At 36.7% G+C, this 13,742-nt stretch overlaps 1 long non-coding RNA gene across 5 annotated transcripts in view; it reads left to right on the forward strand.

The window, feature by feature from the left end:
- LOC125695585 (uncharacterized) overlaps positions 1-12,147 on the forward strand; it is a 55,528-nt gene extending 43,381 nt beyond the window's left edge. For 2 of the 5 annotated variants that reach the window (XR_007378003.1, XR_007378006.1), the window contains 2 exons: positions 9,854-10,021; positions 10,564-12,147. This is a non-coding gene — a long non-coding RNA (uncharacterized LOC125695585). Of the gene's footprint in view, positions 1-5,303; positions 6,948-9,853; positions 10,022-10,563 lie in introns of all 5 variants that reach the window. The other 3 variants (XR_007378005.1, XR_007378001.1, XR_007378004.1) reach the window with 3 other exon arrangements.
- The last annotated feature ends 1,595 nt before the right edge of the window (positions 12,148-13,742 follow it).

The following is a 13,742-nucleotide window of genomic DNA, read 5'->3' on the forward strand; positions in this document are numbered from 1 at the left end:
TTTTTAGCAGTAAATGACGTTGATTCATTTCCTTTGCTATAACATTTTATCATCTCAGTGAATGATACAGAGCTGAGCAGATTTCAAGTGCATTGTAGAATCAAAGAGAGAGCATCAGCTGAACCATAACCACAGTGTCTTAAGCACATATGCTTGACAATACATGTAACACATTACTGAGTCACACAGAATGGCAAAACAAATATTTTTGCTCCAAATTTTAAATTTGTTTACATTAGCTTTTGACAGCAATTTCGCTTCTTCGCCTATAAATTCTGTTCCCCTGTTGTTTTTGTGGAACCTCTATACAGCAGAAAGGAAAACTGGATTCTAAGTCATACTCTTGTATCTGAAAACTTTTTTTTTTTTTTTCCTCTGTAAGGAGCTCTCGATGATGACTATGATAATTTACGTATCACATAAAGTATTACTTTATCTAGTAACTGTATATGCACATACGCAATACTACCATGCATCGTGTCTGGCTTTGTCTTATTCTCATTCTACTAAAATATCCTCCTCTTTTCATATTCAAAATCTCATATAAACGTTTATTTACTCATCTTGAATGCTCACCTGTGTGATCAGTCAGCATTGCCCCTTCTTTGTGCTACCATAGGAAAATGATCTCTACTATTGGTACCTATTAAATGTCAGCTTCCTTCAGGAAAGCTTTTAATTACAGAGAAGCAATCAAGTACCAATTAACCAACTTTACAGTTACCTGGAAGAAAAGCAGGAATGATGTCCAGTTCTTGAAGTAATTATCTGGCTCTAACAGGCAGGACTTAAACTGAAGCTTGCCTTGGGCTTTACTAACACAGCAAGTAGTACAATGGAAAAAAAAACACCAAAACAACAGATGCATGCTGTCAGAAGAAAGAAGCTGAAGTTACAGTGGTAGGAAAAGATCATTGAGGATCTTCCTATCTCAACTAAACTAGTTTTTTTTCATGTTACCTCAGCTGCACTGGGTGCCACAATTTGGTGATGATGCTCACATAAGCCTTGAACTTTTAATCCAATTCTTCTTCCTATATGGGGCTTTGCTGAATTCATGGAAGTAAGGATCTGTTTACATGAATCAAAATACAGAATCCCTGCCATCGCTAAGGAAACTGAGGTTTAAAATTTTAAACTGAAGCAAACAGGAAAAAAAATTATCTTCAAATCATCAACATCAGATGGAAAAACAGGAAGAAATGTTAGACAAGGACAGTCTTTATGTGTATATAATACTGAGGATGGTGAAGCATTGATCTCTAACTGATGCCTGTTGCAGTGACTCAAATAGTATCGATAAATAGTTGTCACTGACCTTTTTTTTTTTCAGTGGAGGAGCCAAGGTCACAAAGCTCCATGATGCAGCTGCCTCCATGCATAGGAATAGTTGTGAGATTTTGATTTTTTTTATTATTGTAACTAGAAGTATGCTATTTTGTAATAGCATGATATACTTACACACTGTAATATTGTACTTAAAAGTTTTAAAGACATGTAAAAAAATAACATCATGATCTTGCATACATGAATACAGGATTTGATAGAAGGATGAAATTCCCAAATATGGAAGCTGGCTAAAACATAATAAAGCTGTAGGGTCTGTCACTATTATCAGGATTCTTTGTCAATCTGGGTTGAAAAGGACTCATGTACTCTAAATGTGTGGACCATTTGTAGTTTTTCATCTGTAATTTCAGTTTTTTATAACTTTATATTATGCCACACGCAATCACATTTCTTTCTCGCAGGAAAGTAAATGAATTTTTCCTGGTATTCCCCTAAAATAAAGGACTGTCTAGCTGATAAGAAAAAGTAAAATCCTTTGGATGCTCCATTTGCTGGACTTCATGAAGGTACAAGAAGAATTAAAACAAACTTATAGATCTACACAGTATTTGCCAGGACAATATAGTAACAAGTATCAGTTGTCTGGCAAGGCATAATCTCCAGAGGGACCTGGACAGGCTTGAGAGCTGAACCCATGCCAACCTCATGAAGTTCAACAAGGCCAAAAACAAGGTCCTGCATCTGGGTCAGGGCAAACTCAAGCACAGATACAGGCTGAGCGGAGAATGGCTTGAAAGCAGCTATGAGAAGGATTTGGGAGTGCTGGTTGATGAAAGATTCAACATGAACAAGCAATACATGCTTGCAGCCCAGAAAGCCAACTTTATGCAAATGGGTTGCATCAAAAGAAGTGTGACCAGCAGGTCAAGGGAGGTGATTCTGCCCCTCTACTCTGCTCTTGTGAGACCCCATCTGGAGTACTGTGTCCAGTTTTGGCGCCCTCAGAAAAAGGGCTCCACAGAAAAGCTGGGGAGGAGCTTTTCATAAGGGCAGGTAGTGGCAGGACAACAAGAAATGGTCTTAAATTGGAAAAGGGTAGATTTAGAGTAGATATCAGGAAATTCTTTACTGTGAGCGTGGTGAGACACTGGAACAGATTGCTCAGTGAGGCTGTGAATGCCCCTTTAAACTGGAATACAGAACTTTTAAATCGAGAATAATTTAAGACATCATTTAAATACTCGTGGAAATATGAATGGGAAAAGATGAAGACTAAAGTATGAAATCAGAAACTCAACAAATTCAGAATCATCTTTCTTTTTTCTCTTTCCCCATTCACAAGAGTCAGAAAACAGGTAAAAAGAAAATCACTGGTTACAACATTATCCAGGTTTCATTTGATGCTCTATAGTTATAAAGACAAATAGTGATTAGTCTGTCAAAAAAAGCTGAAGTAGGAAAAAAAACAGCATAGAACAGACTGTAAAATGGCTCCACTACCCAAAAATTGTTAGGTAGCTCTTTTTTTTTTTTATTGCCAATTACCCAAATTACATGCAGGATGCTCACAGCACTGTATATTTAAAACCAATCCTGTGTCAAAGATTTGAATCTTTTGCTCCTTCAAAATGAAAATCCAAGGATTTTGTTTGGGTATGTGTGTGGGTGTTAAGCTGATTTCAGTAAGAGATGTTTTGGTCTGATATAATTATAGAAACAGGATATAAGAAAATGAATGTTATTACATGGATCTTATTTTTAATGTGGATAGGCACCCCCCCTTCTATAACGTTACAGCCTGAAGGTTTTCCGTTTTTGTTTCTAAGGTTCTATGAAGAAAAGGGCAGTATCCATTCAAAGATATGTAAACTATCCAAAAGCATCACATCAAATGCTAGAAAAGTTAGGCTGCTGCTCCTGGTGTTATTGGTCAGCTGCAATATTAGTCTCAGGAATTCAGTTCCCCAAAAATGCAGTCCTCCAGTGCTACAAAAGAATTAAAAGATGACTTTTTGCTGCAGTGGAATGGTAATAATGATTTGCAGAATGGAATCTCAAGTTCCACTTCTTGGATAAGTTTTGCCTCAGAACAACTTCAAAATTGCTTGACATGAGCAAATAAAGGTAAACATGAAATACTTTTCACTGAAGTTGATGATGCTTGGAAATAAATCATTCCTGATACACAAAAGCAGGGAAAGACGAAAGAATTCCAATCCAATAACAAGAAGCTCACTCAGAGAAGTTTTCAATACTCATACCAGTTGCTTAGACAATCTTTACAAAGTTCATGACAGTTAATTCTGTTCTGAAAACAACTGCAGACCTTTTCTGAAAAGACTGTCTAAATATTTAAAGCTGGATATGTTTCATAAGAGGCAAACTATACTAAAGAAAAATGAGAGTCTTTGAACATACCATATACATCTTTTATATATAGAAGCCCAAGATTTGCATATTTAGGTTTAGAAGAGGTTTCTCTGCCTTCTATCTTCTGGAGTTTGAACTAATGAGCTTTATTTAATTTGGCTTGAGTGAGGAGTTAGAGGCTTATCGAGAATGCAAAGATATTTCAATAGGCTTGCCAGAGTACCAGAGACCAAGTTTCAGTGTGTTTAAAACCAGATTGAATACATAATCAATACAATAAATAATTCTGTGAGAAAATTTAGAAGCAAATGTAATTACAGAAGAGACTAAAACAGCCCAGTCTAAGTGTCTAGTGAGGTTTCCCCCACTTGAAGTTCTGTGTCCCTGTGACTGCAAGACACCAAATTAATCAGTTTTTAACTCTTATCATCTTGTCTTTAATTTAAAATAGAGTCCATAATAAAAAAAAAAGTGTAGTGGGATTTTAGACTTCGAACAAAGATAGGCATGTTATTACTGCCATCTTACTGAGCTTCCATAATTTATGTTCCTCTGTTTTGAAACAACATACTGAGCACTTCCTGTGGAGTGCTTATCACCTGGAATAATCCACAACCAAGACTCAATAGTGCGTATTCATATCAATATGATTCAATATGAGTATCATAGGGCAATAGCTTTTTCCAGAAAGTGCTCAAGACTATCACAGTCAGGCCTACTTTTTCCTTCTGAAAGAACCTGATTCTACATAGTGCTAAAAATTAGATTACCACTTTAAGAATAAAAAGGAATACAGTAATAATAATGAAGATATTACAGATTTGGTTAATAAATGATGCAAGAAGTCTTAATGGCTACAAAGCCTTACAGGACAATACCTGCTTCTACAGGGAAATAATATTGAAAAAAAAGGTAAGAAATTAAACAGTTATTAATTATTCTGTGAGCAACAGAACGAAAGAAGCTTGATTCCCTGTGTGCATTGGTAGGTGCTCCTAGCTCAGTGCCTTAGTCTCTTACTTATATCTTACATCATATCATTGCTCACAACACCTTCTATAGCCTCTAGTGATTTGCTTTGCTTCTGTTCTGGATACCTCCAGTACCTCTTTGAACCCTCCCACAGTAATTTCTGCTCTTTTCTGCTCTCATGCACCTCTGTCATGGTACTACTGGCTTTTCCTTATCTTGTTTCTCTACTTCCAGAGTACCTCAGCTTCCTCAAACAGCTCTCTCATGATAATGCTGTCAGCTTTACTCTACATCTATTACTTATCTACTATCATGCAATCTGATATTTCCAAAGGATACATTGCATTTTTTATGATACTCACTACCAGCAGAATTGATAAAGTATTCTTTCAAAGCTGTGATTTTTTTCAAAATTAACAACAAATATTTCTTTACAGAACCGAGGATCTGCTAAACAGATGACATGGAGAGGAAGAAGCTCAGAAGAGACATATGAATAAGCAAAATATAGATCAGTTTCAGACACCCATAAAAAGACAAAATGATAAAAATAGATGCATATCATTTAAATACACAGCTCCATGTATACAAAAATACTTCTACATTTGGAAAAAAAAAAATTAAATATAGCCACAGAAAATTTAAAATTTCTCACCCTGATGTATTTTCAGGAGAAAACACTTTTCCACAAGATGCCTCAAAGTCATTCAGTCATAGAATTCCACCAACATACCACACACAATCAATAGTTGCCCAAGTAAAATAGGTAAGTGAATGTATAAAAAAGAACTATTAATGGATGTCTACCAATGCACTGCCTTCTAATATGATGATGTCACATACAGCCACAAAACAGTCAGTTAAAAATACACAGATTTTAAATGTATTCTTGTCCAAAAGACAGCAGCTAAGAAAATACTTTTTAAGGTAGGTTCAAAAGATAAAATCCCAGATACAGTGGAGTTGGTGGCAGGCAAAAAAGCAAGGATTGCCCATTTGTTTTAAAGTCTTTGTAGCACCAGAAGCATCATTAACATTAAATCTAATCTTCTGCATAACACAGGCATGAAACTTAAACATACAGAACACCTTAAAAACATAGAGAGAGACAAAATGCTTCCCTCAAATAGCTTCTAGCCCTATTAATGATAAAATAGCAAATAAAAGAAAGAAAGAACAGGGGAAATAAACAGAACAAACCTGCTATAATTTTAGTTTTGACAGCATGCACACCTTCAGATTTGCATCCTTTAAAGGAATTTAAAAAAAAAAAGACAAGTAAGTCCACAAATACACAAGTGATATATTTATCAAAAAATACTTCCTTAGGAATTATGAGAGATTATAAAACCATTGGATATTCAAAGCCTCCTGTCACTGTAGGTTTTACTGTTGACGCAGGCTACATGATGTGGAAATGAAGAACTGTAAAGGCAGTTAGAGAAAAGAAGAGTGTGTAAGAGCTCCCAGCTTCCACAGTCAGTTCTGCCATTGTTGTTGTTTTGTTTTTTGGGTTTTTTTGTGTTTTTTTTTGTGGACTTCCACACATGGTCTCAACTTTTTAAAAATTAGAGAGTCTATTATCATCTGAATTTTTGCCTTTGATATATGGAAATCAAAATGAAATTCTGTAGTTGGAAGAATAAGATATATACAGGAAAAACTTTCATCTTTTTCTTTTTTTTCCAAGTGCTTCACCATAAGTGCAGATCCACAGTCAAAACCAAAAAACAGAATATGGAGACCAAAGACACACACTGAGGACTGTTATTGAGGCTTCATAGATGTGACCATCAATAACTATCTGTCTTTGACAAATCCTAAAGTCATGTACTCAACCTGACAGTTGAGAGCAGGATTTGTGTTAAGAATATTATTCATTAATATATATCACAATGATAAATGCAAAATATTCGCTCTCCCACCAGAAGTGTGTAAATTTATGGAAAATAGATTACAGTGGCTGAAGCATGTAGTGAAAAAAATGTGATAGAATGTGGATACAAACAACTGTATTTAGAACAAAATGCAATACGTAATACTTTCATAGAATACATGACACATGATACACTGGGTTATTCTTAGTAATAATCAGTGAGAAAAAACATTCATTATTTCTCTCTTTTGTAGATACTTGGAAGCATTTTTAAGAATAAACTACTGAATCTTCTCTTCTGATGTTGAAATTCTTCTGGTTTGGGGGTTGTTTTTTTTTTTTTTTTTCCAGCGTAACATCTTTTTGTTTGTTTAATGATTTTTGAATTAAACTAATAAATGTGATCTTCATAACTTGGAATGAACCACCATATTTTTCGGTAGGGCCAATGGTATTTTGTTTATGAACACCACAGTTTATTGCCAAAAGCCACTTGAAGCTAAATTCAGAACTTTTGAAATGCTGTGGACAATTCATTAAGTATGTAGGCAAAGATATTTTCTTACACATCAAGTAAATTGGAGTTTTCATTAGGGAGACAGCTGCACATTTTAAAATTTTATGTCTAAAAGTTCTTATCTACACTCTTCTTCGTCACTACCAAACAAGATGCGCTGCTGAGTTAGGTAGTATTATTCCTTTGTGCAAGCAAAAAGCACCAGTAAATTTCAGAGTTATGTGATTCAATGAAAGCAAAGACCTGTATGTTACATAGTAATTACTCAGAGACCAGCTAAGAAAAAAAGCATCTCTGTAAAACTAGAAGATTGTTTCACTGTAAAACTAGAGGATTACCTTGAACAGATAGAATGGTTGGATATAAATTTTTCTTAATGCACAAGCATTTCCTCTTTATTTATTTAAAAGTTTATTTTATTATCCGGTATCATTTCAACACTAGGAAGCTCAGGCTTAAGGACTTCATGTCAGCATCCTGATGAACTTCTGGTCATGCTTGTTCTAAAATTTTTTAAACAAACCCCAGGGGATCTCACATGATTTATTCAAGGCAAATGCTGCTGGCTCAGACAGAAAAATGATTGCAAGTGTTTTGATAAAGAAATTATAAAGTGCTTAAGCAGACACTTTAAACTGTTTCTTACAAAGAAACTGTTCTGAACAAAAAGCAAATCAATACAACATCAGTTCATGAAGGTACAACAGGTGGAATGTCCATCTGTCACAAGAAATACATTAAAAAAGTCATCAAGGTGCATAAAGAACAGCCTTGCAGGTTCTGTTTCACTGCCCCCTCTGAAGTCTAGGTATATCGCCATAGGACAAGTCAGATTCTTACTGGCCTACTCTCTATATTAACCTAGATTGGCCAACAAATCTCATTACAGGTAAGAGTACTCCTACTTTTAAAAGGCCCTTTTTATATATATATATAGTTCTCATTTATAATATCTGTAAGAAAAATGACACAGCAGAATGTGGGTTCTTTGGAGATAACACGTCTGGTGGCTTTTCTTTCATATCCATAAATATTCAATTAAGGTGATCATTTCTCATTGAAGACAGAAACAGAACTTCTACTCATTTCAGGCTCTGAGCCTCAGTGCAAGAACCATATGAGCTACTATCTTCTGAGCATGGAAACCTCAAGGAAACCCAAAGGATTCTTAAGAAAACTCAGGACCAAAGTACACAGACTGGAGTCTTCAGAAGTAGTTCAGCAAATTAAAATCAAAACATCATCTCTTTGAGACTATAACATTTTAATCCATTTTCTCATCTCAGAGTGAAACAAAAGCTGAAATTCTTGTTTATTGTGCTGAACAAAATATTTAGAAAAAAATCCAGTGCAGAAATAAGGCAATACTTAATTTCAGCTTTTTCACAACTGAAACACTTTCATATGGCCAAACTGAAGTGGTGTATTTAACATTCAGACCACATGTCTTTAATGAAGCACCACCCATTGCATTTGAAAAGAGTCCCAACTCCACAAGAGAGAGCATGGCTATGAGACATATAGCAAAACAGCTGCAGAGGGATACACATTTCAGTATATACTGACTTAAAATGAAACATTTCAGATTAGTTCAGCAAACCAGAATATTTTGTTTCATATTTAGCCAACTGGAAAGCATCTATTTCTTTTTTCGGTTTTCCTATGAGAAAGCAGAGAGAATCTACATAAAAGATTTTTCCTATGGAAAAATAAAAAATAGATATTGCAACAGTACAATTTCCATAAGGAGGAAAAGAGAAGCCAAAACATTTAGACAGAAAATCCTCAGATCTCTCAAAGGTATCTGAAGGTATTTAAAAATTCATTTGAGCTGCACAGAACAGATCCAGCAGGACTCCAGAAACTTAGTCAATCTTTTTTATACGATAGGTTCCTAAGGAGATTTTCTGAACCAAAATTTGGTAACAGCACTCAAAAACGAGTTGCTTTCTGGCTACTGCTCAGATGCTTTCATCAGGCTAACAAAGATTCAAAGCTGCTTTTTCTCATTGCTTTGTGTGTGTGTGTGTGTGTGTCAGATGATCAGTCACTGACTTGAACTTTCTGTGGTCTGAGATCTTATGACATTTTTTCCAGGTAATTAATAGACAATATAGCAAAAGTTTGTATTTCCATTATCATTGCTTTAATTAGTTTATACGAACAAGAAAAGAGTTTGTATTCTAAGAATTGTAAATCAGCTGGTAACAACTAGCTTTAAATATATTTATATATAATCTAAAAGGTCAGAAAAGATTATAGAATAGACATGCTTTTTAATTATGCTCTATATCTTGTTGAAACAGGAAAATTAATTCCTTGGTCTTTGCATCTCCTCAAAGCAGATAAGGAATCTTTTCTACAGTAGCATCATATTGGCTGCATCATTTTGCCTCCTAAACACAATCAGTATCTAAGCATGTTTTTTTCTTAGCCAAACTCTCTCCTTCCCATACCTCTACCTGACAAATGCCAAACATGAATTCAGCTGCATTCAGAAGAATGAGGAAAGAAGTAAACAAAATCAAAACAACCAGAGAGCTTTATAGTCGCCAAAAGCAGCAAATACACACATGCCACATGGTCAGGACTTTCTTTAGCACGAAGTGTCATATGCGAATAATGTCTGAACATTTGTGTGAGAGATTGCTGTTAAACAGGAAAGTAGGTGTGTGTGTCTTTCAAGTGAAGCCTGCAGAAGCTGGATTTCAGAAAAAAAAGTCAAATGCATGTGCCTATATTAATGCCTAAATGTAGAAAAGTGGAGTAGCAAATTAAATAATGAAGGATAAATCAAACATCCATGTGTTTCTTTTTTTTTTTTTCAGATGCTCATTTGCCATTTACCCTCAGCTGTTTCTGAAGACTATGAAAGTTGATTACTCAACTAAGTTTATGCCAATGATTGATCATTTCTGCTAATGACCACAACTCTTCTTCTATGGGGAATAGAAAAAGCAGTACAACAAAAACAAATCAAAAGTCAGAAGTTTTTGGTAATATCTCTGCTAAGTATTATTCACCAATCTTGAACTGGAATGCAGATGCAAAAAATCCTTATTTACTCAGGATTCACTTAGAACTTAGTAACATTTCAGAATGCTACTGGGAAAAGTGCAGCAGGATTCTGTTTACTGTTTTTTACAGTATAAATAATTCAGAGAGTAACAGTACTTTTAATAAATCTAGCTATGCCACTGAAGTCTAAGAACACTATGCCACAACTTAGAACTAAGCAAAAAAAATATATATATGCAGAAAATCATTTGTCAACAGTGCAGTAATCTTGTTATTATGTGCCAGGTAGGTTTTGTATTTGGTTCAAATTGCTTTGTTCTTTGGAAAATGCTACTGGATAAAATATATTTGGCTAGTAAAGTAACTAGAGAAATTATTGTTGTGGGAAGGAAATAACTGGATCAGTCTACCTATAATAAAATTAATCTGAAACTCAACCCAACAAAAAGCAAATCTAGCATTTTAAATGTTTAAAAGTTTCTGTGAGGTTATTTCTCATATCTCAACGCTTCTGTTTCAGCCAGAACTGAAATCGGAAATGCCAAAGTACTGTGAGAAGGGCTGTTCTGTATTAGAGCTGACCCAAATGAAACAAGGAAGTACTGCAGAAGCACAGGACAGTCTATTTGAAGGAGGCTGCCATCCAGTTTCCAGACTACAGAAGTTTGGATGAGGTCAGATAAACTCTGGAAACTGTTAAACTTCTGGATGTATATCTGAACTGAACCACCAGATCTTTGTGACTCATGCTTTACTGATGCCCACTTTTTGTGGAGATGAGTAGAAATAAAATAGTTTTACTTTGGGAAAGAATGTAGGAAACGTTGCACAAACCAGAAGGTTGCTTGCATTATCCTGAAGATTAGAAATGGATTATAATCTGTAATTCTGATTGCACTGAACAATTTAAGTAAAGAGTAGCTGGATAGCTGGGCTGAAGCCAACGGGATGAGTTTCAACAAGGCCAAATGCTGGGTCCTACACTTTGGCCACAACAACCCCAGGCAATGCTACAGGCTTGGGGCAGAGTGGCTGGAAGCCTATGTAGAGGAAATGGACCTGGGGGTATTGATTGATGCTCAGCTGAACATGAGCCAGCAGTGTGCCCAGGTAGCCAAGAGGCTTGCATCAGAAATAGCGTTGCCAGCAGGGACAAGGAAATGATTGCCCCCCTGTACTCAGCTCTGGTGAGGCCACACCTTGTGTACTGTGTCCAGTTTTGGGCACCTCACTGCAAAACATTGAAGCCCTTGAGCAGGTTCAAAGAAGGGCAACAAAGCTCATGAGGAGTCTGGAGCACAGGGCTTACGAGTAGTGGCTAAGGGAGCTGGGCTTTTTCCATCTGGAGAAGAGGGGGCTCAGGGGAGACCTTATCACTCTCTGAAACTACATAAAGGGAGGCTGTAGCGATAGAACTGGAGGAAATGGCTTCAAGCTGCACCAGGGAAGATTTAGGCTGGATGTTAGGAAATACTACTTTTCTGAAAGAGTGGTCAGGTGCTAGAATGGGCTGCCCAGGGAGGTGGTGGAGTCACCAGCCCTGGAGGTGTTCAAGGAACATTTGGATTTTGTGTTGAGGGATATAGTTTAGCGAGAACTATCAATGATGGGTGAATGGTTAGACTGGATGATCTTGTAGGACTTCCCAAAGCTTGGTGTTTCTGTGATTCTGTGAATATGCCCTTGAAGTCAATTGAGATAAACTGGTTCATCTGGAAGACAACTTCTGTGATATCTGTTAATGACATGCAGTTAAATTGGAGACATTCTGGGCCTTACTTATCCATCACCTAAACTGCAATTGCTTCAATGATAGATATTTCATTAGGAATAGAGTTGGTTCACTAATCCTAGTTTGTCTCATTTTTCTCCCCAGTTGATGTTGTTCTGCCACAGTTTATAATGGCGACTCTGTGTTGGAACAACATTTATGATCACAGTGGCTTAGTCTCTCACAGTCGTATCTGTTGTCTATTTGCAAATCAAAGCTTGACTTGTAAATCCAGAATTACAGAATCACATAAATAGGTACCATATAGTTTTGGGCTTGAAAATGAAAGCTGTGACCTGGCTTTGCTCATTAAAAACAGATGTTTTCAATCTCCTTGAAGTCTTAACACAAACCAGCACTATGAATAAGGTGCTCTCTCTTTTCAGTAAGCACTTACTTTAGAACTTTATTGTATTTTGAGTATTTAAATAATCAAATGCTTACATTAGTATTCTTAAGCAAAATCTTAGCCTAATTTTTTCATGGATATAACCTAGAAAATAGATATGGGGAAATGCCTTCATTCTATACTGAGTTTACAAAGCCACAGTGGGTGGGATCTTTCAAGGAACTGGACTGGAGCAACGCACAAAACCCAGAAGTCATCCTTGCAATGTTTCAGAGGTGGCAGATCAGATACAAAGTTACCTTAGAGTTTCTGTAGCTCTGGAGCATACCGCTCAAGATCATCACTGGGGTTTGCCACCAGCTGCTATCATGCTCAGTGACCCTAGGGAGTGCTGTCCCACATTTCTGCACGCAATGAGTGGAGGGGTGAAGGCATGGCCCAGCTAATCCCCGTTGCTCATGCCAGTGCTGAGAAGGAAGTCTTCACCCAGCAGGCTCATTCAGCCCAGCCAGCAAATCCCGTGTTTGCTGGGGAGTGCACTCCAGCCAAGCTTGCCATGGCCAGAGCACGGTGCAGAAGGGAAGCTGCTCCAAGCTGAATGGCCTCTTTGTTCTCTGCCACAGCCACTGCACTCGCAACTCCAGCAGATACAACAGGGGCTGTATGAGAGCCGAATGGAAATGAGATGCTGGCTCCCCTGAAAACGTTCTGCTTCTTTCCATTAAAGCTGCAGAGGAATTCTGGCAACTGAAAAACAGCCCTTCCTATCGAGCAATATTTTCCTGTCTGTAACAGCGTAAGAAGCCAAAAGCACAGACTGAAGCTAAAATACAGAGTAGATGAGCATGTATGGGCACTTTATATGTTGGTTGGCTACTCTGCAAAACAGAACCACAGCCTGCTGGCAAATTAAAGGCAAAAATCATACAGAGGCTGCAGGCTACCTGCAAATTTTTGAATTCACCCAAGCATGAGCAGAACTGCAAGGCACCCAGGACACATCATTCGCTAAACAATTTAATGTGTTTCTGCCACAAAGTTAAATAGTTTAACCCCTGATCTGTACACCTTTATCAGCATCATTATGGGTCCAAATGCACATCTGATAATTAAGAAAGCTGTGAAAAAATGATGAGTTTGATTTCTTCCAAGCTGGGGTAAACTGGCAGCAAGCTATGGGATGCCATATTATCTTCTAATAAGTGTTATGGGTTTTCCTTTTCATCATCTGCTTAGCTAGAGTTAGTCTATTAATGAAGAATCCTCTGCTTTCATAATTCATTTTGGAAAAACAATATTCAGAGTGCTTTTCTCAAAACCCTTTCCTGTATAGACCCCATTCATACCTACAGTGACATAAAATGCCAAAATTCATTTGCAAGTGAGACTTCAGGCCAGTCAGTTTAGAGAAAACAACTGTACAGCAGATGAGAAACAGGAATTGTATCACATTAAATATAAAATATGTTCCTATTGGTGGCATAAAATAACTTTGAAAAACAAGTCATGTAATTAAAAGGGCAGTGTTTGTTTGCAGTAGCAGAGTTACTTGCTATTATCAGTGCTGATTTGCTCAACA

The sequence above is a fragment of the Lagopus muta genome, chromosome 6 (genome assembly GCF_023343835.1).
Source record: "Lagopus muta isolate bLagMut1 chromosome 6, bLagMut1 primary, whole genome shotgun sequence".
Taxonomy (NCBI): domain Eukaryota; kingdom Metazoa; phylum Chordata; class Aves; order Galliformes; family Phasianidae; genus Lagopus; species Lagopus muta.